The sequence below is a fragment of the Acomys russatus genome, chromosome 2 (genome assembly GCF_903995435.1).
Source record: "Acomys russatus chromosome 2, mAcoRus1.1, whole genome shotgun sequence".
In the NCBI taxonomy this organism is placed as follows: Eukaryota; Metazoa; Chordata; class Mammalia; order Rodentia; family Muridae; genus Acomys; species Acomys russatus.
The window spans coordinates 59,777,672-59,802,776 of NC_067138.1; the positions used below are offsets into that span (position 1 = coordinate 59,777,672).

The following is a 25,105-nucleotide window of genomic DNA, read 5'->3' on the forward strand; positions in this document are numbered from 1 at the left end:
ACCTGAGTAGTAGTCTATTATGTAAGTGTACCACAGTTTCTTTTTTCCATTCTTCTGTTGAGGGACTTCTAGGTTGTTTCTAGATTCTGGCTAAAGAGACCATCAACACTGGCAGATCTGGATCCAGGGGTCCTGCACAAACTATTGCACCAACTAAGGTGTACAGTAAATCTAAACCCCCTATTCAGATACAGTCAATGGACAGCGCATTCTCCATGGTTGTGTGGAGAGCAGAGACTGCCTCTTACATGACCTCTGGTGCCTGCGATTTGATTACTTCCCCTTGGTGGGCACACAGAGGAAGAGGAAGCAGGCTATCAGAATGAGACCTGACAGGCTGTGTTCATATGGTGGGAGAGGAGGTCCCTTTCTGTCAGAGGTCTAGGGGAGGGGAATAGGGCTGAAGAAGAGGGAGAATGGTAACTGGAAGATACAAGTGAGGGGATAACACTCAGGATGCAATCTGAATAAATTATAATAAATTAATTTTTTTTAAAGTTCTGAAATCAGGAAAGAAAGCAAGCAAGAAAGAAAGCTGTGAGTGAGCCAGCAAGCTGCATTCCTTCATGGTTTATGCTTTGAGTTCCTGCTCTGACTTCTCTTGGTGATAAACTATGAATTGTAAGCTGAAGTAAATTCTCAGTCATTTTTGCTCAGAGTATTTGATCACAGCAACAGGATAAAACTAAAACAGTATAAAGTACCATTTCCCAAGTCACCTCTGCTATTTTGCAGTATGTGCAATTTATGTGTTACCTGGCACATAAGCTATGAAATTCATATATCAAAAATGAAACACAAATGTTAATGTGTGATGCAGGTTCTGAGGGAAGTATTTCCGAAATGCAGAAGAATTCTGTTTGTTTTTATGCTGTTTGATGAGTTCTACGACCGTCAGCAGATGAAGAGCATCTTGGTCTAGGAATGTTAAGTGGGCATTGTTCATAAGTGCAATACTTTCCATCATGGTTGCTGTCTTTACCTCTCTGCTCCTATCCAGCATCCCTCCGTAATGATGACTATAGTACCTCAGTGGCAAAACGGAGACTTCAAAAAGAACCTGGATTCATTTGTAGCTATAAAATTCTCACCAGATGAAGACCTGAATGATTGAACTAAAGCACAAGTTTAATTGAATATTAAAAACAGAACACAAACATAATTAGCATCAGAGTAGATGTTTTGTAATAAAATAGGAATTGTTTATTTTAAAATATTTGGGATAGAAAAACTAATTATAGATTGTGACTTTATAAACACATTTGACACCAAGAGTTGAAAAGTTCAAATGAAGTTTGAATATCTCACATGTGAATCTAAAAAGAAAGCAGTTCAGTTATACCATATAAAATTATCAGGAATATTTCTTATTCTTTTAAAAATACACCAAATTTATGGGCTTATCAAATTAAGTCAAGAGGACAAAGAGATGGCTGGGCAGGCAGAGATGCTACACACCAAAGCTGGCAAGCTGAGCTCACTCCCTAGGAACCTCATCCTAAGGAAGCAAGGACTAACCCTTACTCATCGCCTGCTGACCTCCATCTACATGTTGTGGTATGTATCCCCTAGCCTTGACCACCAGATAATCTAAAACAAAAATGTAAATAGCAAAATGTAGGAACAGTTGGTGCTTTTGTGAATTGCCTGGTCTTGGCATTTTGCAGAGGTGGCACTGTCAGTGTTATTTGATAAGGATTTGATGAGCTAAATATATGCTGTAAATCATTTAGGAGTATTCTTTAGTATATCTGAAATGACCTTCATTAAAAAAAAAACTTCAAACAAAACTAATTAGAAGGTCTTTTGCCCTACATCTAAATTTCTTTCTAAATCGCAACTGAACTCCTTTTACTGACAATTAGCTATACTTGTCTATCTGGACCATCCCTGGTCAAGAAAGTCTTATTTTAGAAATAATGTGAAAGGGGTAGTGCTTTGTGAACAAAACACCCGCATGTTATGTGTAGCAAGTGCAATTGCAGGGTTGGCTGCTCTGCACAGAGGACCACTTTGACTGCCTTGGTGTATCAGTGATTTCTCATATAACAGTAACCTGTTGCTGAATTTATAATTTGAGAAAAAATAGCAGCTACCTGCTGTAAATATGTGTGAGATTTAAAATTCAACAAGTCTGGTTTAATACACAGTTAAACAATGGACTTATAGCTCGCATTTGAATGGAAAAACAGTTCTTCTGCAAGATGTTACTCCACAGCACAGCAAGAAATGTAATCCTTGGCCTCCAAAGGCTACTTCATGTGATTATTTTTATATCAAATTTGAGGTTTACGAAGAAGTAAAAACTGTGCAATTTGTATATGTGATTATGTGATTATTGCTGTAAACTAAATGTCCTAGAACTGAAATGGCACTTTGCAGAAATAAACTGCCCAGCGTGACCCACTCTAAAACGGAGGATCTGGTCAGGGTGCTCGCAGTCAATAGTGATGACTGTGTTTACTGAGTCAAGACGCCCTTCTACATGGTTTATGCCGACCCAGCTAGTGCTCAGAAAAGCCGTCTGAGGAAGACGCTTTTACAATCCTTCCCATCCCTACTAAGTAAAAACTGAAAAAATTGGGTCTCAGCAGAACTGTTATTCTGGAGTGTATAGCCACACAAAAGGATTGTGAACCAGAGCAGCCCCACACTGGGGACCCGAACCTGTGTGGAGGCTATGTTCACAAAGGAGGCACTTGTTGCTATTATCGTTCTGGAGAAAGAATAATATTACTTTATGTTCAAATAACTCTTTAAGAAGCTGTGTGTGTGTGTGTGTGTGTGTGTGTGTGTGTGTGTGTGTGTGTGTGTGTGTGTGCATGCGTGCACATTATAACTCTGGCATTTTGATTCTGGACTCATTTGGAAGTGTGCCTTCTCATTAATTCTAGAAGAAACATTTATATGATGCATGTTTTATGACGACTTCCAATAGCACATTGACTTTATTTCAGAAAACCTCTTACGACAGTCCGTCACAGCAATCTATTACTTAAGGTGACACTGTATAATGGGGGACGTGGCTCTTTGCCAGTGGAGGGTCCTTTATGAATAGGCAGGAGCAGCTTAGTGGTTGAGAAAATCTCAGAGTAGAAAAGATAAAAAGCAGGATATCACCTCCTCTGGGCCTTCTGCCTTCGAGAAGGCTCTGTGAGCCCTGGCCAGGGCAAAGGGATAGTATATGGAGTAAGGCAGGTACACATGAATCCTGGTTAACGCTGCTTTCCATCTCAGCCAGTTACTATAAGCCTGGTGGGATTGTTACAAGTGACTAGTTGTTTAAATTTTTTATTTCTTTTTTTTTTACTATTCAAGGTTTATTTGGTGTTCTCGTTAGCACGACACTTGGGTAGTTGGTTGCATTATCCATATGCAGATCTTACTTTTTACATAATATTACAATGTACACTGCTCACACATACAATACACAAAATAGTATCCTTTAGTCAGTTATGCACAAGATATGCATAATGGACTTACACACTGGAGACCTGTTATGACTAACTGGGAACTCGCTGGCCTAGGCGTGTTTGGTGACAGTGCACACCAGTGACACAGCAGGCTCCCACGATTACTGAAGTCTGCACACAATTGGCAGTGTTTCAGAGACAGTGGGACTATCACACTAACCAAGTTACCACTACACAAATACCACTTAGCATCAGGGTAGAGCTGTGGGAACTGAGGTTTTCCCCAGACCGCCTCAACCCAAGTGCACTTAACCACAGCTCAGATGGGGAGGAGACAGAGTGTGGTCTCCATAGAAACCCTGTGGCAGCCTGGACCGTGAAGTGCTAAGACATGGGGAGACATTAGAACTACAGCACTCTCTGGATCGCCCAGAGGGTGTCAGCGCTCTTCTTCAGGCAGGTCTCCATCTCAGGAGTCAGGGTCACCTTCACAACATCTGAGATTCCATTTTGTCCCAGGACACAAGGGACACTGAGGAAGATACCTTCCTGGGTCCCATAGAGGCCCTTAATCATGGTGGAGATGGGATGTGTTCGCCTAAGATTCTTTCTTATGCTCTCAGCCAAGTCTGCCACAGAGAGGCCAATGGCCCAACACGTGTTTGATCACCTCACAGGCACTGTCAACGACCGGCTGGTGGACCTTCTTTCGCTCCTCCTTGTCTTCGTCGGTGCCCATTTCTGGGTTCAGAGTCTTCCGAGAGACACCAGCAACATTGACGCCACTCCACTCGGGCACACTCGAGTTTCCATGCTCCCCTAGAAACCATGCATGACAGCTTAGCGGGTAAACTCCCAGCCATTCTCACATCAGGTAACAGAACTGAGCGGAATCCAGATTGCGACCACTTCCACTAACTTGGCTTTTGGGAAAACCACTTATTTTCCAAGCCACGTAGGTCAAGATATCCACTGGGTTGGAAACAATGAGCTGCTTGCAATTTGGACTGTACTTGACAACGCTGGGAATGACGAACTTGAAGATGTTCACATTTCACTGGACCAAATAGTGTCGGCTCTCTCCCTCTTGTTGACGGGCTCCCTCTGTGATGATGACCAGCTTGGAGTTTGCGGTCACACTGTAGTCTTTGCCAGAGACAATTTTTGGTGTTCTCAGGAAGAGGCTGCCATGCTGGAGGTCCATCATCTCTCCCTTCAGTTTGTCTTCCATGAGGGCAAGCTCATCTGCCAAGTCCTTCATTAAGATACTGATGGCACAAGCCATGCCAACAGCATAACCAACAACTGTTATGTTATTCTGGGGCGCCTGATCTTTCTTAAGAAGATTCACAATCAACTGGTCCTTCCTTGAGGGGTGCCATCTTGGACTTTGAACCTTTTGGGACCGCCAGTGCACGATGGTCGGCATTGAGAGAGAAGGCAGGATGCCCTGTACTTGGCCACCGAGGCTCCAGCCTAATTTTTGATTTCTAAATTTGGTTCTTACGATCCACTAGAAAATAGACTGTTAAAGAGAAAGCTTTTGCTGTAAATGTTATTATCAAGGCCCAGGCTACTTGAAACAAAACAAAACAAAATAAGACAAAACAATCCTTTTGGAAATCCAAAGAGTGCATGAAGTTAATCCATATGGTACAGAAATTCAAAAGAGGCTAGGTAATCAACTTGACGACTCCAGACTGATGGGTGAAGGATGGGAGGATGATAAGAAGGAGGATAGAACGTTCCAAATTCAGAGGTCTTCACACAAGAGGCGCCACCAAGTCTCTGCAGAGTGGGTATTTTCTCTAGAACAAATCAAGAGGCTGATTAGCATAGGGGCTCATGAGCAAACCTTCTGTCACAGTCCTGATGAAAGGAACGACTTGGGTATAATGTCATCTGTCCTGTCTGAAAGACTCTACATCAAAGCTATTGACGCACCCCCCAGGAGTGACACAGCCTTTGCCTTGATGAGCAACTAGTCTATCAGAAACAGGACACCAAGAATACTTTTTAACAAAAGGGATGGCACCCCAAGTTTAGCACTGGGGGTGATGTGCAATCTGGGTCCAGCTGCTAACAAAAACAGTTTGATTATCCTAGGTGGCAGAACAGCCAACCATACTGCCCAGTTGTTGACAGTTCAGCTTACAGCTAAGAGCAAGATGAAGCACTTGTAACGATCTATATCCTGTTTCTTCACACTAAAGTTGCTCACCTTATTAATTTATGACTCATTAATAGGAAAACTGTTAAACAGCAGAGATCATGATTAAGACGCTACAGACTCTTAGCTGTGAGAAAAAGCAATGATAATTTAAAAGGTAGTCTGTTTAATTTCTTTTACATAAATCATTTCAGAAAAATGTTACTTACAAAGAATCTTCTCTATTTAAGTTATAAGAGATAATTTTTAATAGTCTGCTTGAGTGGCTGGAGGTGTAGCTCAGCAGTGAAACACTTGCCTGGTAAACACAGGGCAGGGTTTGTACCCAATCATTGGAAAACCAACTTTTCTGTACTTGGCTGTGTAGCTCCTTAAACGTCAAAGTCATTATATAAATAGTGCTTCTTTTGTTTTGGGCACATTCTGTCAGGAAGTAGAGAAGATATTGGTACATCTTTGCAAACATAGAAGTAGAGTATGTAGCGCAGGGACACTAACAGAAAGACCCTATGTGACTTTGGTGGAAGCTATGGCAATGGGTCTTTGTGACAGAAAAAAAAAATGTATTTGCCACCATCTAATAAATGCACATGTGATACAGATGTAGATCATTCTGAAATGATGAATGTTTTCAAACTTCTTTGGGAATAGTACCAAGTCTGAATTTGTCTAAGAAATAAATATTATCTCCTCATGCAATTTAGGAACTTCAAAACCAGAACAATAGCTTTGATTTTCTTGTAACATTGTGGGTTACTAATTTTTCTTAAAAAAAAAAAAAAAAAAAAAAAAAAAAAAAAAAAAAAAAAAAAAAAAAGACCAACTGGAATGCCAAGAGCTCTTCTGCCCCTGTCAAAGCTATTATGATAACTAATTCTTACCAATGGCTTCCCAGAAATAGTCACAAATTCAGTTCTTTATGTCTTAGAATAATTTATAGTCACCTATCTTGGCATAGGCACATAGGGTTTAAGTAACTTTACGTTTTTCTGATTTGCTGACGTTAGATATTTGGAAGGGTCCTTGAGGTGGGGGGGGGGTGGGGAGGGGAAGGAAGGCAGTGAAGGCCTGAATTCATCTGTAGATTCTTACATGCTGTCACAAAAGACAGATGAATAAGAGCCAGGACACTCCTTAGCACAAATGACTGAACTGGGAGTGAAAGCTACATTAGAATATTTATGTCTCTAGTATTAACTGTGGGTTTTTTCAGGATGTAATTGCAGTGAAGTGGGAGGGGTTACTAGCAATGATGGAGGTAGGGTGAAGAGGATTTTATGTGCTTATCTGATGCTTACATGTGGGTTTTGTGACACACATAAATCTTTGCAAGAAAAAAAAGGAAAGAGAGAGAGAAGGAAAGTAAATGTATCCATTAAGTCTCATATAACCATATGGAGACAGTAGGTGGATAAGAAAATGTGGCTTAGGAGAAAAATGGTTTTCCTGGTGTTCACATACTCTACTGTCCATATTTGTCCCTATTGAAGGTAGCATTGAATGTAATTTGAGGATTCTCCTGCAGAGGGTAGACTGCAGAGGTTTCAGTATTGCTTGTCTATGACCAACTTCATGGTATACTAGGAGACAGCATTCTAGGGTAACCACGAGAGTCACCAAACACCTTTAGGTGATAATAAGCATTAAAAATGGAAGCAGCTGAAACCTTAAGTGTAGAGCAAGTGAGATGGCTCAGCCTAAAAAACACATCACAGTTTAAGTCTGAGGATCTGGATTCAGTCTCAGGATCCTACAGTGGAAGTTAAGAAGGAACACCTGAAATTTTGTGCACTGACCTCCAGTATGCCACGGTATGTTCCCACCCGTACTCTGTCCCGCACATCCATCAGCAGATGCAATTTTAAAGTCAGACTTCCTTTGAAAAAAATCATCAAATACTTCAAGTAAAAATCAATCCTGTAACTATAAATCTCACATAATTTAGCTCCTGCCGAGTCCCAGCGCAGGAGATAGGAGCCATGCTCTCTAGACAAGATACTCCCTCATCAGTGAACTGTGCTCACCTCTGCAATGCCCAAGGTAAACGGGTAGAGCAGAGTTTCAGATAGAATCAGACCAAGGGACTTCTCAAATCTGAAGTCCATTTTTATATCCCCATCTTGATAGTTTGCTAAGAAGAGTTAATTGTAGTACATAAATTTCTTTAGGAGTTAAGAACCCTAATTGTTTTCTTTCTGTGTCTCACAACCATGAGACTGAGGTTGATATTCATTCATAGTAGCTATTATACCAGGCAGTAAGTCAAAAGTTCCCAAGATGGAGAAGACAAAAGACAAAATAAAATCAGGGGGAGATTCACCAATCAGTCCAACAGCCTGTGCATTCATCTTCATATTCTCTATTTAAAGTATTTTAAAGAATTTATAAGTATTTTCCCTGCATATTTGTGGTATGTGCATTACACATTTGCCTGGTGCCTTCAGAGGCCAGAAAAGGGCACACACACACACACACACACACACACACACACACACACATGAATAAACAGGTCATAGTTGCTGCAAAATAGCCCAAATGCCCAGCTTTGATCAGTAAAATGCATAGATTTTGGCTAGAGATGATGTGGTTACTGGGACAGGAGCCATTGCCTCACAATCTAGTATGTAAAGTACAAGACATTTCTTCCGGTCTCTCAGGTGACACCATTGGATTCTCAGCAAAGTCTTCAGCATCAAGATTTGTTTGATCTTTGTGTGAGATTTATTTATCTCTCTTTAGGGAAAATATTAGAGATCAATGTTTTGTACACAATTTTCATTTAAGAGTATCTATACTCTGAAAGTGCCAAATGCTTCAAAACACAAGTCTTTCCTAAGCAGAGATAAATGGAAACTTCCAAACCTGACCTCAGTTAAAACCCAGATGCTCTAAAGACGTTTTATCAAATTGTCTTCAGGTTACATGGATAGTATATATATATATATGAAACAAAAACAAATCTGGGATACGGAGTTTGTGTTTAGGTCTGAGCTCCATGTCCGAGGTATCTCATGCATATGGAATTATTTATGTAAACACTCTCAAATTTAAAAAGTATCGAAGTCTGAAATGCTTCTGGCCCCAAGCAATTTTGAGCAAGAGATATTTGCCCTATATTGTGGAGAAGACACAATGAACAGGAGGCTTGTAGGATGCTCTGTAGACTGTTGGTGAGAAAGCATTCACTAGAGAGGTGATGATTAAAGGATGCTCAGGAGCATAGAGAACACTGATGGTACCTACCTTCTCCAGTGACGGTCACTCGCACTAGCCCTTGAATTTAGAATCAGCACAGAGCCACCTTGTAACAGACTGTGAATCTGTTGCAGTGCGGTGTGAGAAGAAATAAATATACTTGGAAGAAGATAGAGTATTACGATGTGAAGATAGTAGGTCTGCATATGCACATACAGAGAAGAAAACTTTTTGAGTATTAGAAATAACCAATATAATCCAGTAAAAGGACAGGACATAAAAATGCATTAAAATACCAGTGACTTAACTACACATCTAAATTAAACAATTCAAATATGGATAAAATTTTCCATTATCAATAGTAACAGAGATCATAAACCATGTCATGAGTTTTATGAGGTAACATGAAAAGAACTACAAAATCTTTACTTGATAATATAAAGTAATGTTTGAAGTAGTGGGGCATCACATCAGAGTAAGAGAATAAAAATTGTGTCTTACACCCTTCAGTTTTTCCTTAATTAATTGTGTATCTGTGGCAATTCTAATATAGACTCAATTTGAAAAAATAACTTAATAATCTAATAAAGAATATGTGTTAGGGAAAGAAACATATTACTTTAATCATTGCTAGATCATGTTATAAAATTACTGAGATTATAGCAATAGAATTTGTGTAAAAATGCCTGGCTCTTCAAAGAAATTAGTTAATCTTAAAATAAATTTTAATAATCTCTCTCTCTCTCTCTCTCTCTCTCTCTCTCTCTCTCTCTCTCTCTCTCTCTCTCTCTCTTTTCTAGACAGGGTTTCTATGTATAGCCTTGGCTGTCCTGGACTCATTTTGTAGATCAGGCTGGTCTTGAACTCGCAGAGATCTGCCTGCCTCTGCCTCCCAGAGTGCTGAGATTACAGGGTGCACTACCATGCCCAGCTTAATGTATATGTTTTTATATATTTAAGAAGTGTATGTATATATGTCTATGTCTATGTGTAGGTATGAGTCCATAACTTCGTGTGTTGACAGAGGCCAAAAGCAGGTATCAGCTCTTGAGTTGGAGTAAAAGGTGGTTGTAAGCGCTGGGAGTGAGACTCACGTCCTCGGTAAGAGCCGCACACATTCTTAAATGCTGAGCCATTTCTTCGTACCAGAAATTTTATTATACTAATAAATACAATGTATCATATAATTAATACTGTTAGTGAAGAAAAGTAAAAATTGAACAAGAATATTGAAAAATTTGATTTTAATTTCATATTATAAACAATTAAACGTACAACCGTAGGGCTGGGGGAATGTGTGAATGTGTGAGTGGTTGAAAAGTTTGGTTTTAGTTTCATATTACAGATCGAAGTAATTACAAATGCAACTACTAGGTTGGGAGGGCCTGAGATTTGATCCCCAGCACCCACATCAAAACTGGGGAAAGTGTACGCCTCTGTAATTGCACAGTTGTGGGGGCAGAGGCAGGTGGGCAGTGGGGGTTCTCTATCCAGCCCTGGGTTCAGTAGGAAACCCTGTCGAAAGAAATAAGGTGAACAGCAGAGGTCAACATCTTTTCTCCCCAACATGCACACACATACATCCAAACATAAATAGATAGATTAACAAACTTTAAACAACTGGCCTGTTTTATAGATAAGTCAAGAGCTACTATTATAGATTGGGAGTTTATATTCTAAACACAAAGCAATAGAAGTACTTTTAATTATTTCTGAGATATAATTCAATCACAATATTTCTCTATTTCTTTTTATGGCCTCCTTTTACACTACTTGTTAATGAAAGCATATGCATGTACACATGGATTCCTCAATATAACCTGTTCAGTCCATATAACGCATTCTGTATGCATGTTTTCAGGGATGACCTTTTGACCCTGGGCAGCCAGTTGATGTGCTCTTCCGTAGGTAATGCTACACTTCCCCCTTCGCAGCTTGCCTCAGTTACTTACAGTTCTTTCTGTGGGACGGAGACCTCTTGGGCTTTTTCAAAACAGTAGACATTTTTAATTGTGTAAAATATCTAGGCTTAACCAAGAGAGATGTGACTAAGGAATGAAAGGGAGAGAGAAATAGAAAACATGTGCAACTAAAACACAGGGAAACGGTTTAGGTAAATGAAGGCGGCCAGGAAGTGGAGGCACAGGGGTTGAGAAGGATGGCGGGGGAGAGGACTGAACTAGAACAAACTGTAGAGGGTCACGTGGTATAAGAAATGCCATTATTTTGTTGCTAACTAAAAACTCATAGGCTTAAAGTCAGTTACATTAAAATATCTCTAACAAACTCGGAGATGGTATTTGGGTAGGTATACAAGTATGCTTAAGATTCATGTCTCTGTGGAGTCCAACAAAAGAACATGAAAAACAATAACGAGATGGGTAAGGAAACTGGACAGAGATCTCCAAGGACGATACAGACCCATAAAAACACTTTCCTATATTAATAATTCAGGAAGAATAATATGTCATTTTCATCTGTCAATTATATGTTAAAAACTCCAGCCTGAACATAATGGTGAACCTCACTTGAAGGGTGCAGGAGTGTCTACTTTCTGTACGTGTGATTGCACGTGGACCCGTAGCTAGGAAAGTAACACTAGCTATAGTGAAAGAGCTTAGTCATGGGGATCATGGTTTTTTAAAGTGTTCATATTTGTCTCTGATAATTACAGTTCAAAGAAACAAGAGTAGTCGATTTAAAATGCTAACCAAGATTTAGGTGCAAATATGCTGCTCATAGACGTATTTGCAGTCAGAACAACAACAACAACAACAAAAAAAAAACCCAGCCAAAATGTACACAATAGAGGATTGATTAGGTACTATATTTATTTGATAATGTTCTTCCTCGTGAGCACAGTTGTTTTTAAAGAATATTTAACTACATGGATAATGTTCACAAATTTTAAGTAAAAAGCGCAGAGTCTTTAAGTAAGATTAAATTCACGATAAAGAAATTTAAAAGTGTATTAAAATGTATCATGTGTGTGTGTTGCTTATATCTTAATGCATAAATGTACATCCCCTATGTGCACCTATGGAGGATGAGGAAGAAGGCGAGTGTTTTCCTCTGTCACTTTCTGCTTTGCTACCCTGAGACTGGGTGGGTCTCTCATTGAACAAGAAGCTCCTTGTTTCAGCAAGACTAGTAGGCCAGAGAGCTATAGGAGCTGCTTGTCTGGCTCTGCCACAGACTCAGTGATGGCTGCAGGGAAGGCATGCACAGCAATGCTGGTCTTAGTGTAGGTGCAGGGGATCCTTACTGATGTCCTCATGCTTGGGCTATTTTCTCTGGGTCATTTCCTCAGTCTCCACGTTACACATTATATAGCTGGGTATGCATATAGAAAAAAATTAAAAGTACCAACTAATACTTATTTCTGAATAGTATGACCAGGAATGTCATATCGGACTTTACTTCATTCTTGCTTAAATTTGCATGTCCAAGAAAGCCAATTTACAATTTAAAATTAAGAACGGAAATCAACAAGGACTTTGCAATAATACTCATTTGATAGGAATACGTTATGTGCACATGATCAACTTCAAAATGAAATATAGGAATCATTTTTTTTTTTTGAGACAGGGTTTCTCTGTGTAGCCTATGCTGACTTCGAACTCAAGAGATCCGCCTGCCTCTGCCTCCCTGAGCGCTGGGATTACAAGCATGCACCACTGCACCCGGCTATAAGAGTCATTTTTATTGCTCATTTTCGTAATAGGAGCACTCGAGCTGAATGAGTTTACAGCCACTTCTACTAGCGAAAACTCAGAAAAGGTTTATACAGCTTTTCTAATTGAAAGGAATGCCTCACATTTGACATAAAGGTCAAGCAATTATAAAGGCGTGTTATATTTCTGGTTGTGAGTTTATTCTTTAACACTAGTCTGAGCCATACCACTGGAAATGAAAACCTTAGGATCTTTATATTTTTAAATTTTTTATTTAGTTAATTTATTCAGATTACATCTCAATTGTTATCCCCTCACATGTGTCTTCCCATTCCTCCCTCCCTCCTGCTTTCACCCTATTCCCCTCCCTAGGTCCGTGACAGAAGGGGACCTCCTTCCCCACCAAATGGTCAGAGCCTATCAAGTCTCATCCTGGTAGCCTGGTTATCCTTCCTCTGAGTGCCACCAGGCCTCCCCACAGAGGAGAAGTGGTCAAATATGGGGCACCAGAGTTCATGTCAGAGTCAGTCCCCGCTCTCCACACAACTGTGGAGAATGTGCTGTCCACTGGCTAGATCTGGATAGGGGTTCTAGGTTTACTATATGCATTGTCCTTGGTTGGTACAGTAATTTGAGCAGACCCCTTTGGGTCCAAGTCCACGAGCCTTGATGGTCTTCATGTAGGTTTTTAGGACCCTCTAGATTCTTCTATTTCCCCACTCTCCTGTACTTCTCCTACCCAGAGTCCCAATAAGAAGTCCCCACATCTATCTCAATCTCCTGATAAGTGAAGACTTTCATAACATCCCTTTTGGGCTAGTGTCCAATTATAAGTGAGTATATACCATGTGTATCTTTCTAGGTCTGGGTTAACTCACTCAGGATGATCATTTCTAGTTCCATCCATTTGCCCACAAATTTCAGAATTTCCTTGTTTTTAATAGCTGAGTAGTATTTCATAGTGTAAATGTACCACAGCTTCTCTTTTTTTAAAGATTTATTTATTGATTATGTAGGTATACAATGTTCTGCCTGCATATATGCCTGCAGGTCAGAAGAGGGCACCAGATCTCATTACAGATGGTTGTGAGCCACCATGTGGTTGCTGGGAATTGAACTCAGGACCTTGGGAAGTACACTTAGCCACTGAACTATCTCTCCAGGCCAATACCACAATTTCTTTATCCATTCTTCAACTGAGGGACATTTAGGTTGTTTCCAAGTTCTGGCTATTACGAATAAGGATGCTATAAGCATAGTTGAGCATATGTATTTGTTGTGTGCTGAAGCATGTTTTGGGTATATTCTATTTTTTAAATTACATGTATTATCAGTAGGCCCAGCTAGCAATCAATCAAGACAGAGACACTTGTCATATTTTAAGATAGCCTTAGTTAACCTGGGGCAGGATATCTTTTCAATCCTCTAAATTGCCTCCCATAGTGGGGCAGGCATGGGATCCCTGCCTCAATCCCATGCCATCTGCTTCCAATAACTTCTGTCAAGCTACCTCCCATCCATAATCCCAAGTACTTGCTCATGTTCTTTATCAGGGCTGGATTCTCCATCCACACTGGTGGCCATGTGCTTCTCCTCCAGCTAACCCATGGCGGCCTTCCTCTCTTCACTTCAGGTCTCCCTCTCCTTCTCTTCTTGGCAGTCTTTCTTCTTCCCAGAATCCTCTCTCTCCTAGCCCCACCTATCTCCTGCCCTGCCCAGGTGGGATGGCTTTTTATTAAACAAAAGGTGGGTCAGACAGCAAGCAGTAATCAGCATCAAAATACATTAGATTATCCCAACAGTATTCCAAGGAGTGGAATAGCTGGGTCTTGAGGTAGCCCTATTCCTAGTTTTCTGAGAAAGAGCCAGATTGATTTCCAAAGTGGTTGTACAAGTTTTCACTCCCACCAGCAATGGAGGAGTGTTTCTCTTTCTCCACATCCTCATCAGCATGTGTTGTCACTAGAGTTTTTGATCTTAGCCATTTTGATGGGTATAAGATGGAATCTCAGAGTCGTTTTGATTTGCATTTCTCTGATAACTAAGGATGTTGAGCATTTCTTTAAGTGTTTCTCAGCCATTTGATACTCCTCTGCCTGCATCTGAGCTTGCCCATTTTTAGGCAGAATTCTGTCTGTGGCAGAGATGAGGACATTTTGCTCAGTAGCTGGTTTGCCACAAATTGACTCCATCTCTTAACATAGAAACTGTCCCCAGCTGATAGCCACCTGCAAGTAAAAAATTATTCTTTGGTGGAATCTCACTGGGGATACACCTGCTCCTAAGGGCAGGTCCCACACCTAGTGTAGATGATCACCACAAATGACATCAATGACATCTTTAATAGTTCTTTGTCCCATAATATTTGGTCAGGGCATTTATTTATTTTAATTTTATATTTTTAAAATGTTTAATTATTTATTTTTTTCTTCCTTAGCGTGCTTTGTGTACATATTATGGTTATCAGTTTTGTGCTTTAATGGGATTTCTGTATGTGTGAAAGTGTGTATCTCTGTGTCTATATTTGCTTCTTGTGCCTTTTCTTTGGTTCTTTTTCTTCTGTTGTTTTGTTCTATTCTGATTTTGGTTTGGTTGGCTTTTAGTCTTACTTTATTATTATTTATTATTTAAAACATTTTATGTACCCATGTAACTGAATTATAATACAAGGTTTACTTCCAATGCTTTGAAAGTGCTATCAAGCTGTTTAGGAGAAATTAGTTATACAAATTAAATTTTAGTAGATTAAATCATGGTCATGTCAATTGTTAGTCTACTTTTATCACAACAATATACATCTTAGGTACAGTAGACAGATATGACTCTATAGAAAAATAAGGTCTTCAAAAAATCCCAGAGACATGCAGAATATGGCATTTTAAATGTTTTTATTACTTTAAAGAATCACTGATAAAACAAACAAACAAACAAACAAAAAGACCTGACAATGAGACAGGTTAACTCCTGGCAACACCCAGCCTACCTCAAAGAAGATGATGAGCATCAAAGAACCTCCTTATGGAGATGGCTTCAAATGTGGCAAATTAGCCACTGGGCAAAAGGTCCTTATTTCTACCACAGACAAAATTATGCCTTAAAAAAAGGCATGCCCAAAATAGGGTAAACAAGTCCTCAATAGTTCACGCCTCACAAATATATCTGTCAGATATATTGGGCTAGAAGGCTGAAGAAGATGCTCCAACATGAGAGAGAGTTTTGGGTGATTATTCAGGTAGAAAACTGTCTCTGTCATCTTTTCATTTGGAAAGACACTAACCTGCACTCCCAGCATACACAGATAATCAAGTTTACTCCTTCTCAAGTCTCTGAGGGAGCTGAAGACCAGGTAGCTTAGTTTCACAATGAAGGTTGATTGTTTAGGGGTTACGATGTTTTTAGGTGTAGATGGTGTTCTAAGTTGATAATGACAATATGTGGTGGAGATTGATTTACATTCAGAAATTTAGATGCACCAAGATAGGAAAGATGTCTTCTTCAAGGCTGTCAAATACAAATAGCCAAAACACTAAGAATGTAACATTTATACAATTCCTGATTTTTCACGGTTCTTCTTGCCATAGGCAATCTATTGTATATATGCCTAATAATATAAATGTATATGTACAAAAATAAAACAACTTAAAAAATAAAGCATTTTAATTTATTATTTATACATTATATATTCACTTATAATTATTTATTGTTATCTAGATGCCCAATTGTATTATAAACAGACAGACAGATGGATTTGAATGGAAGGAGAAGGATCTCAGAAGAGTTGAAGAAGGGGAACCATAATCAGAATATAGTGTATAAAAAAATCTATTTTTGGACTGGAGAGATAGCTCAGAGGTTAAGAGCACTGCCTGCTCTTCCAAAGGTCCTGAGTTCAATTCCCAGCAACCACATAGTGGTTCACAAACATCTATAATGTGATCTGGTGCCCTCTTCTGGTGTGTAGGTGTACATCCAAGCAGAACACTGTATCCATAATAATAAATAAATAAATCTTTTTTAAAAAAATCTATTTTCAATAAAAGAAAAATATCTAGTACAAAAAAATTTTGCAAATGAATGCCTATGGATAGATGATAATCCACTTGCTACAAATTTCACAGTGCTACTGAAAGAAATCAGTAGACAATCTCCTTAAGCTTTGATTCCCTCAGTGCAAAAGCAACCTTTTCTCTCTATGCAAAATTGCTCTAATATTTCACCCTAGACAGTGAGATTCCATTCTGGAAGACACAGAAACCATGTGAGGTTTCCACTCTGCTTACTTTAGCACTGAGTTCTATTCTCGGGTTGAGCACTTTACTTTGGTAGGATGTACATGCTTCTAATTCTCTCTTTAAAACAAAACAAAACAAACAACAAAAACCATAATATTCCAATATGCCTGGCAGAAAAACCTTTAATTACAATTTAAAATATAAATTTAGGGGGCTGGAGAGATGGCTCAGTGGTTAAGAATATTGCCTGCTCTTCCAAAGAACCAGGGTTCAATTCCTAGCACCCACATGGCAGCTCACAACTGTCTGTAATGTCAAGGTCTGACACTCTCATACCAATGCACATAAATTTAAAAAATTAAATAAAATATATTTTAAAATATACATATAAATTTAAAGTTGATTTCAGATGTTTTCTACTCTTCTTTATTTTTGGTCTTTGCTTTTTAATCTTAATTTTTGGTCTAAGAGTCCTCAGAGCTATCTGTCTGGAGAGGGGAATGAGAGCCACAGGGGCTGAGGTAGGTACCAGTGGCTCTTGTCTGACAAGTTCCTAGGGAAAGACCAGATGCATTTACCTGCCTGGAAAGTATCTTCATCCTTCATAGGCAGCTAACAGTTCTTCTTTGAACAGACACTGTAGTCATCATATAGAAAATAAGTAATTTCAATTTTACAATGTTGATTCTAGAATGAATTGAGTGACTGGAGAATGTCAGGGGTACAGTTACTCAAATTGAATGACAATCATCTGCCCTCAAATAATATTAAAAAAATAAGTGTAACTTATGGGGCTTAAGATGCACTGTTTTGAACACCAACAGCCCAGGACTTGAGGTCAACAATTAATAAATGGGACCTCATGAGGCTGAGAAGCTTCTGTAAGGTAGGAGACACTGTCAAGAGAACAAAGTGACAGACTACAGACTGGGAAAAGATCCTCACCAACCCTACATCTGACAAAGGTCTAATATCCAAAATATATAAAGAACTCAAGAAATTAAACACCACCAAACCAAATAACCCAATTGAGAAATGGGGCTTGGAACTAAACAGAGAATTCTCAACAGAGGAATATCAAATGGCTGAGAAACACTTAAAGAAATGCTCAACCTCCTTAGTCATCAGGGAAATGCAAATCAAAACAACTCTGAGATTCCATCTTACACCCATCAGAATGGCCAAGATCAAAAATTCAAGTGACACCACATGCTGGTGAGGATGCGGAAAGAGAGGAACACTCCTTCATTGCTGGTGAGAATGCAAACTAGTACAGCCACTTTGGAAATCTATCTGGTGTTATCTCAGAAAACTGGGAGTAGGGCTGCTGCAAGACCCAGCTATTCCACTCCTTGGAATATACCCAGAAGATGCTCCAGCACACAACAAGAAAATTTGCTCAACCATGTTCATAGCAGCCTTATTCATAATAGCCAGAACATGGAAACAGCCTAAGTGTCCCTCAGTAGAAGAGTGGATAAAGAAACTGTGGTACATATACACTATGGAATACTACTCAGCTATTAAAAACAAGGAATTCCAGAAATTTGTGGCCAAATGGATTGAGCTAGAAATGATCATAATGAGTGAGTTAACCCAGAAGCAGAAAGAGTCAAATGGTATATATTCACTTATATCTAGACACTAGCCTAAGGGGCATGTCTCATGAAAGTCTTCACTAACCAGGAAACTGGGACAGAGGGGAGGACATCCTATTGGGACTCTAGATGAGAGAAGCATTGGAGAATGGCAAAGTTGAAGGATCCAGAGGATCCTAGAAACCTACAAGAAGAAAATTATGATAGGCAGATTTGGGCCCAGGGGTCCCATTCAAACTATGGCACCAGCCAAGGACAATACAGGCTGTAAACTTCAAACCCCTACCCAGATCTAGCCAATGGACAGGACATTCTCCACAGTTGAGTGGAGAGTGGGGTATGACTTTCACATGTACTCTGGTGCCTCATATTTGACCATGTCCCCTGGAGGGGGAGACCTGGTGGCACTCAGAGGAAGGACAGCAGGCTACCAAGAAGAGACTTGATATGAGCATATACAGGGGGAGGAAATCCCCCTCAGTCACAGTCATAGGGGAGGGGAGTAAGGGGAAAATGGGAGAGAGGGAGGAATGGGATGATACAAGGGAGGGGATAACTATTGAGATGTAATATGAATAAATTAAAAAAATAAAAAAAAGAGATATAAAAAGATGCACTGTTTCTTCTTCTTCTTCTTCTTCTTCTTCTTCTTCTTCTTCTTCTTCTTCTTCTTCTTCTTCTTCTTCCTCCACCTCCTCCTCTTTCTCCTCCTCCTCCTCCTTCTCCCCCTCTTTCTCCTCCTCCTCCTCTTCTTCTTCTTTTTTGTTTTGTTTTTAAATATTTCTTTTCTTTGTCATTTTTTATTATGTTTCTTTTTAAACATATACATTTATATTATTACACGAGTAAAATAAACTACATACAGCAGGAAGAACCATGAGACAATCAGGAATTATATAAATGTTACATTCATAGTGAATTGGCCATTTGTATTTGGCAAACTTGAAGTAAACATCTTTCCTATCTTGTTGGGTCTAAATTTTTGAACGGAGATTAATATCTATCATATCTCATCTCTATTAACTTAAAACATCTATCTTGATCTAAAAACATCTTTACCCCTAACCTACTAAGCTTAATTGAAAGACTAAACTATCTGGTCTTCAAACCCATCAGAGACCCAGAGTGCAGTTATCAGCTTCCAAAATGAAAAAAATGACTGAGACAGTTTACTGCCTGAACAGTCACACAACACTATAATGTTGGAGCATCATCTTCAGCCTTCTGGCCCAATATCTCCGACAGACATATTTGCAAGGCAAAGAACTATTGAGGACTTGCTTACCCTGTCTTGGCAGAGTTTGGCCATCAACTGCGCTTGCATCTAAACTTGCCCATTTTTAGACAGAATTCTGTCTGTGGCAGAAATGAGGACATTTTGCCCAGTGGCTTGTTTGCCACATTTGAAGTCAACTCTATAAGGAGGTTCTTTGATGCTCATCTTTTTCTTTGAGGCAGGGTGGGTGTTGCCAGATGTTAACTTGTCTTGTTGTCAGAGAATCTTTAGAATAATAAAAACATATTTAAATGTCATATTCTGTAGGTCTCTGAGGTTTTTGGAGACCCTATTTAACTATTTTACCTCTTATCTATAGAATCATATCTATCTGTTAGACCTGGAGTATATATTCTTGTGATAAAATTAGTTTTTACATGAGCATGATTTATATCAATATACAAAATTCAATACCATTGAATTTAAAAATAACCTTATTTGTGTCAATGCTCTCTGTCAATGAGGAAGTGAAGTCACTAAAGTTTAACCATTATTTTCATCCCCATTTAAAAGAAGATAGGCAAGTTCAGAGATAAGTGTTGTGATCAGAGCTATGGACTGACAGATAAGAAAGGATCCAAACTGAGGTCTTCTGATTTTTTTCTGCTTACAGCACTGTTTGTCTACATGGCAGCTAAACAGACAAGGTTTAAGATTGTTGTGTCCTGTGTGAATCCTCTGCTCTAGTTTTGTGATTCCACCTCACTTCTTATAAAACAGGCAAACCCCACTGTATCAAATCCCTGAATACTAAACCACAAATCAGTAATTCTTAAGAAAATTGATTTTAATGGGTGCCTCCTCTGATATCAATGTGTGTGTGTGTGTGTGTGTGTGTGTGTGTGTGTGTGACTAAATGCACAATCTCTGACATCCCACATCTGAAAAGCCTGCCTGGAATATTTATGAGGAGCATTTAACTCTGAGGAACCAACAGAATGACCTGGCACCTGGATAATTGCAGGTTCAGGTCTGTAGGCCTATGGCCCCCAGTAGATGCTGCCCTTTAATTCACAGTTCCAAGATAGATGGCCAAATGGGATTATAATTACATCAAATAGTTCTCAAGGTGGTACAAAAAACTAAGATTGTTGGGAAATATCATCTGGTTATTTGACATGCCTTATAAGCATAGAGAGTAGAGTTGACAGAGCCAGACTTCGTGTCTTTTTGTTTTGTTTTGTTTTATTTTTCGAGACAGGGTTTCTCTGTGTAGCCTTGGCTGTCCTGGACTCGCTTTGTAGACCAGGCTGGCCTCGAACTCACAGTCATCTGCCTGCCTTTGCCTCCCCAGTGCTGGGATTAAAGGCGTGCACCACCACACCCGGCGGCTTCGTGTCTTAAAACAGGCCCAATTAGAGAAGAACCTATACCTGTGGTTCTTAAACCAGAGAGCCTGAAACTAGATCAGTGAACAATGATAACCACCTTGGTTACCAGTGCTTCTTTCTCCACGAGATGCCAAAACACTGTGCTGCACTTGTGTATGATTTGTTCATAAAAGACAATTGGGAAAAAAGTGTCAGTAACGAAAGATGTGGGAGCTTTTGTACTGTGATCATTACTGTAAAGGTTTGTTTATTTGTTATTTATTTATTCACTTTACATCCTGATTGCAGCCCCCTTCTCTCCTTCAAGTCCCCGCCCCCGCCCCCCCCCCCTCCAGCTGCAAACCCTTCCCCCGACTCTCCTCTCTTTTTCTCCTCGGAGAAAGGGGCAGTTTCCCATGAGTACCAACCTGCCCTGGCACGTTAAGTTCCTACAGAACTAAGTATACCCTCTCCTACTGATGGCAGACAAGGCAGCCCCATTAGGGGAACAGGATTCAAAAGCAGGCAAAAGAGTTAGACAGGGACGCCACTCCAGCTGTTGAGAATTCACGTGAAGACCAAACTGTGTATCTCCTGCATATGTGCAGAAACTAGTCCATGTATTCTCTTTGGTTGGTGGTTCAGTCTCTGTGAGCCCCCATGGGCCCAGGCCAGTTACCTCTGTCTTCTTGTAGCGTCCTTGACTCCTCCAGCTCCCTCCATTGTTCCCCTGATCCGTTTGTAGGACTAAAGGAGAGTGTTAAAGGATCGCTTCTAGTCCAGAACCAGAATGGACACTGGGACTAGACAAATTCAGAGAAAAAGAACTGTGATGATGGAAGAAACTACTGGGAATCTTGAGATTTTAGAGTAAGGTGCACACCCATTTGTCCGACAGTTGAAGGCAAATCTGGTAAGTCTATTTGTATATCTAGGAATAGGGACTAAGGGCAATCAATTTATTGTTAAGTCTGGGCCAACTTAATTTAATGGGACACAGATAAAGAGATAGAAACGAAAGTAAATCAGGGATCCAATAAATCACAACAGAACAGGCCAATTCAGTGTTACCCCAAAGACTCAAAGATTGAAATAATCAGTAGAATTCAGGAAAAAAAAAATCCACAAAATCTGGCTTCTTCATTACAGTGCAAAGAGCCAAATAGATGGCATAGGAACTATAATGAGATCATAGGCTGAACACAAAGGACAGCAGAACAAGACATAAAGGAAGATGAAACATATAGTAAGGAATCAGATACAATAAAAGTGCAACAAGGTTACTAAAACCATCTTCTAGTGATAGTGGACCATGCTGTATGGACCAATTAAAAAAACATGACAAACATCAATATGTGTTTGAATGCCCTGGACAATTACTAATACAAAGGTGAAACAATGTCCAGGACAGAAGCAAATCTGGTTTTTGGGCACTGCTTCTTTGATTCTGAGTGTCAGCATGGAGAGTGAAGAATGGATCAGAGCCTATGACTTCTTAGCAGGGTATGAAAAATGGAGTTCAGAATCCAAAGTGTGCTTTCCATAGCATCTTGGATGCTCTCTTCTTTTATTAACCATGCCCCACACCATTTTTCCTGCTTTCTCACCCTGATATTGCTATTACCGTATATGCTCCTTTGCTACCATCTGTTTGAACTTAATCCTGCTTCTTTTTTCTAAGAGCAGATATGGATTCTGAGAGAAAGCTCAGGGGAGAAGGCATTCGCTGCTCAACTACAAAGACCAGAGTTCAAACCTACAGCACCCATGTAAATACCAGACAGCTGTGGCAGCTGGCTGTAATCCCAGGCCGAAGGAGGTAGAGACACAGTGCACACAGGTTACCACTAGCCAACTTAACAAGCCATGGGTTAAAGTGAGAAAACCTGTCTCTACGAGCATACACACACACACACACACACACACACACACAGAGAGAGAGAGAGAGAGAGAGAGAGAGAGAGAGAGAGAGCGGGAGAGAGGAGAGAGCGTGAGGAGAGAGAGAGAGAGGGAGAGGAGGAGGAGAGGAGAGAGAACAAATGTGGCTATCTTTAATGCGCAGATAGGTACTCCAGGATGAGCTCTGCCTGTAAAGTGCCTAAACTTAACCATGCCTTTGCCACATTGGGTATTACTCCGAATTGGAGAGTGAGAGTGATTAGCTCCCAAACTCTCCAGAGAAGAGCACAACCTAGCTCTACACCATGGGAACCGTTCTGGATTCTGACCTTCAGATTTGTAAGAATAAATCATGTCATTGTAAGTCATAAATGTATGACAATTTATTATAGCAGCTGTAGCAGCTGTAGGAAACTAATATCCTTCTCATAGTTGGAGGTGAGGACATATCATTTGAGTAGAATGCAAGGAGCCCTGTGGCCTGTGGGGAGGAGGAATATAGATCTGGGAAATTCAGCTGAGACCTATACTAAGATCTTACTTTGCAGTCTAATTATGCAAACTGACACAATATCAGTGTTCAAAGTTCTATATTCTAGGAATTAGGGGCAGATACTCTGACACTCATTGCCCTCTATGATTTAATGTTTCCTTATAATTAGTAAGTTGATAATTAATTCATTTATTTATACAACTCCAATTATTTCTACCCTGCTGTTCACATGGAGATATAAGAAGTACAAATGAATATTGCTTCTTAAGCCACAAGGTTATCTGTATGACCTGAAGCTGACTAATTCTCATTACCTATGTGTCCCTAAAGTAACAACCACAACAGCATCTTACCTTTGCAGGCACAGTGGAAGACGTGAAGGGCTGGAGAAAGAAACAACTTATTGACTGTAGCAGAGAAGCACTTGCAGCTGCCCAAGTGTGCCTTGATGGCTACCACTAGATTCAAGGGACATTTGGCTTAGAAAACAGTGTATTAAAATGGATGCATTCTCTCACCTTTGAATAACTGCATAAAGACAGTACACACACGCACATGCACGAAGCTATAGTAATTAAGGAAGAGAACATGAACTTGGGAGAAGAGACAAGGCAGGAGTTTGAGGATGGGAAGAAAGTGATGTAGCAATATATTCATGTATAAAGTTCTAAAAAGGAAAAAGCTTAAAAATAAGCAAATAAAGAAGAAAGGACAATGTGTTTCCAAGTTAAAGAACTCAGACATATAAAAGCTGAATGTGGGTAATACTTATTGGAGGCTAGGGAAGACTGTGTGAAAATGTCTTTGTAGACTCATGGTTTCTAAGCCATCTAGAGAGCAAGGAGAATAGGAAAATGTATTTTTATAACACAAGGCCTAGGGAGGAGTCAAAATTCTTTCTTGCATTTGGTGAACATTGTGCACTTGTCCTTAACCAGCATCAGAGAAAACCTAACCCCTTGATATTCTAAAACTGTTAGTAAAGCAAAGAAGAGGATGAACCTAGAAAACAAGGTGTTCCGCTATGCTGGTTGGCAAAGGTCCAGAGACCCCAGAGAACTGACATAGGATCCATCATATAGATTTTGGCCTGGGGTCATTTAAAAAGACTTCTACCCAAAAGGCCATTGGCATTCTAGAATCCATTGGCATCTCCATAGACAGAAGCAAGAGGTGATCTACTGGGTGCAGCATGGGAAGGGTATTTGTGCTGGTCAACAGAAGCAAGGAGAGCACCTGCCTGCTCAAGAGAATTTTAGTCAGGAAGACCCAGCAGAAAGTCACCAGTAGATCAGAACGCACTCTAAGAGTAAGAACCACTTAAAAATACCCTACAGGTCCGCGGAGCAGTGTGTGCTTGTGCTCAAGTGAGAGCCACTCTTCCTTTGCTCTGAACCCATAGGCTCAGAGAAAGGAGAAGTGGCTGTCACTTAACTCTGATGGTAGCCTCAAAGACACCCCCAGAGAGCCAGGGTGGCTCTTTGCTGCAGTTGCTGAAAGTCTATAGGTTGTGGCTACTTGCTGAAGCCCCAAACAGAAACAGAAGCGGATAAAAGGTGGAGGTGAGTGGGAGTCATTTAGTTGAAGGTCAAGGGACATGGTTGAAGGTGTTGGGGATGGTCTGATGTATTTTGATGCTAATTACTACTTGCTGTCTACGTGACCCAACTTTTGCTTACTAAATAGCCATCCCACCTGGGCAGGGCAGAGAAGATAGGTGGGGCCGGGGAGAGGAGAGAGGAGAGAGAGAGAGAGAGAGAGAGAGAGAGAGAGAGAGAGAGAGAGAGAGAGAGAGAGAGAGAGAGAGAGAGAGAGAGAGAGAGAGAGAGAGAGGAATTCTGGGAA

At 40.0% G+C, this 25,105-nt stretch overlaps 1 pseudogene; it reads right to left on the reverse strand.

The window, feature by feature from the left end:
- Nucleotides 1–3,821: 3,821 nt before the first annotated feature.
- LOC127198326 (L-lactate dehydrogenase A chain-like) lies at nt 3,822–7,688 on the reverse strand (annotated as a pseudogene).
- Between the last annotated feature and the right edge of the window lie 17,417 nt (nt 7,689–25,105).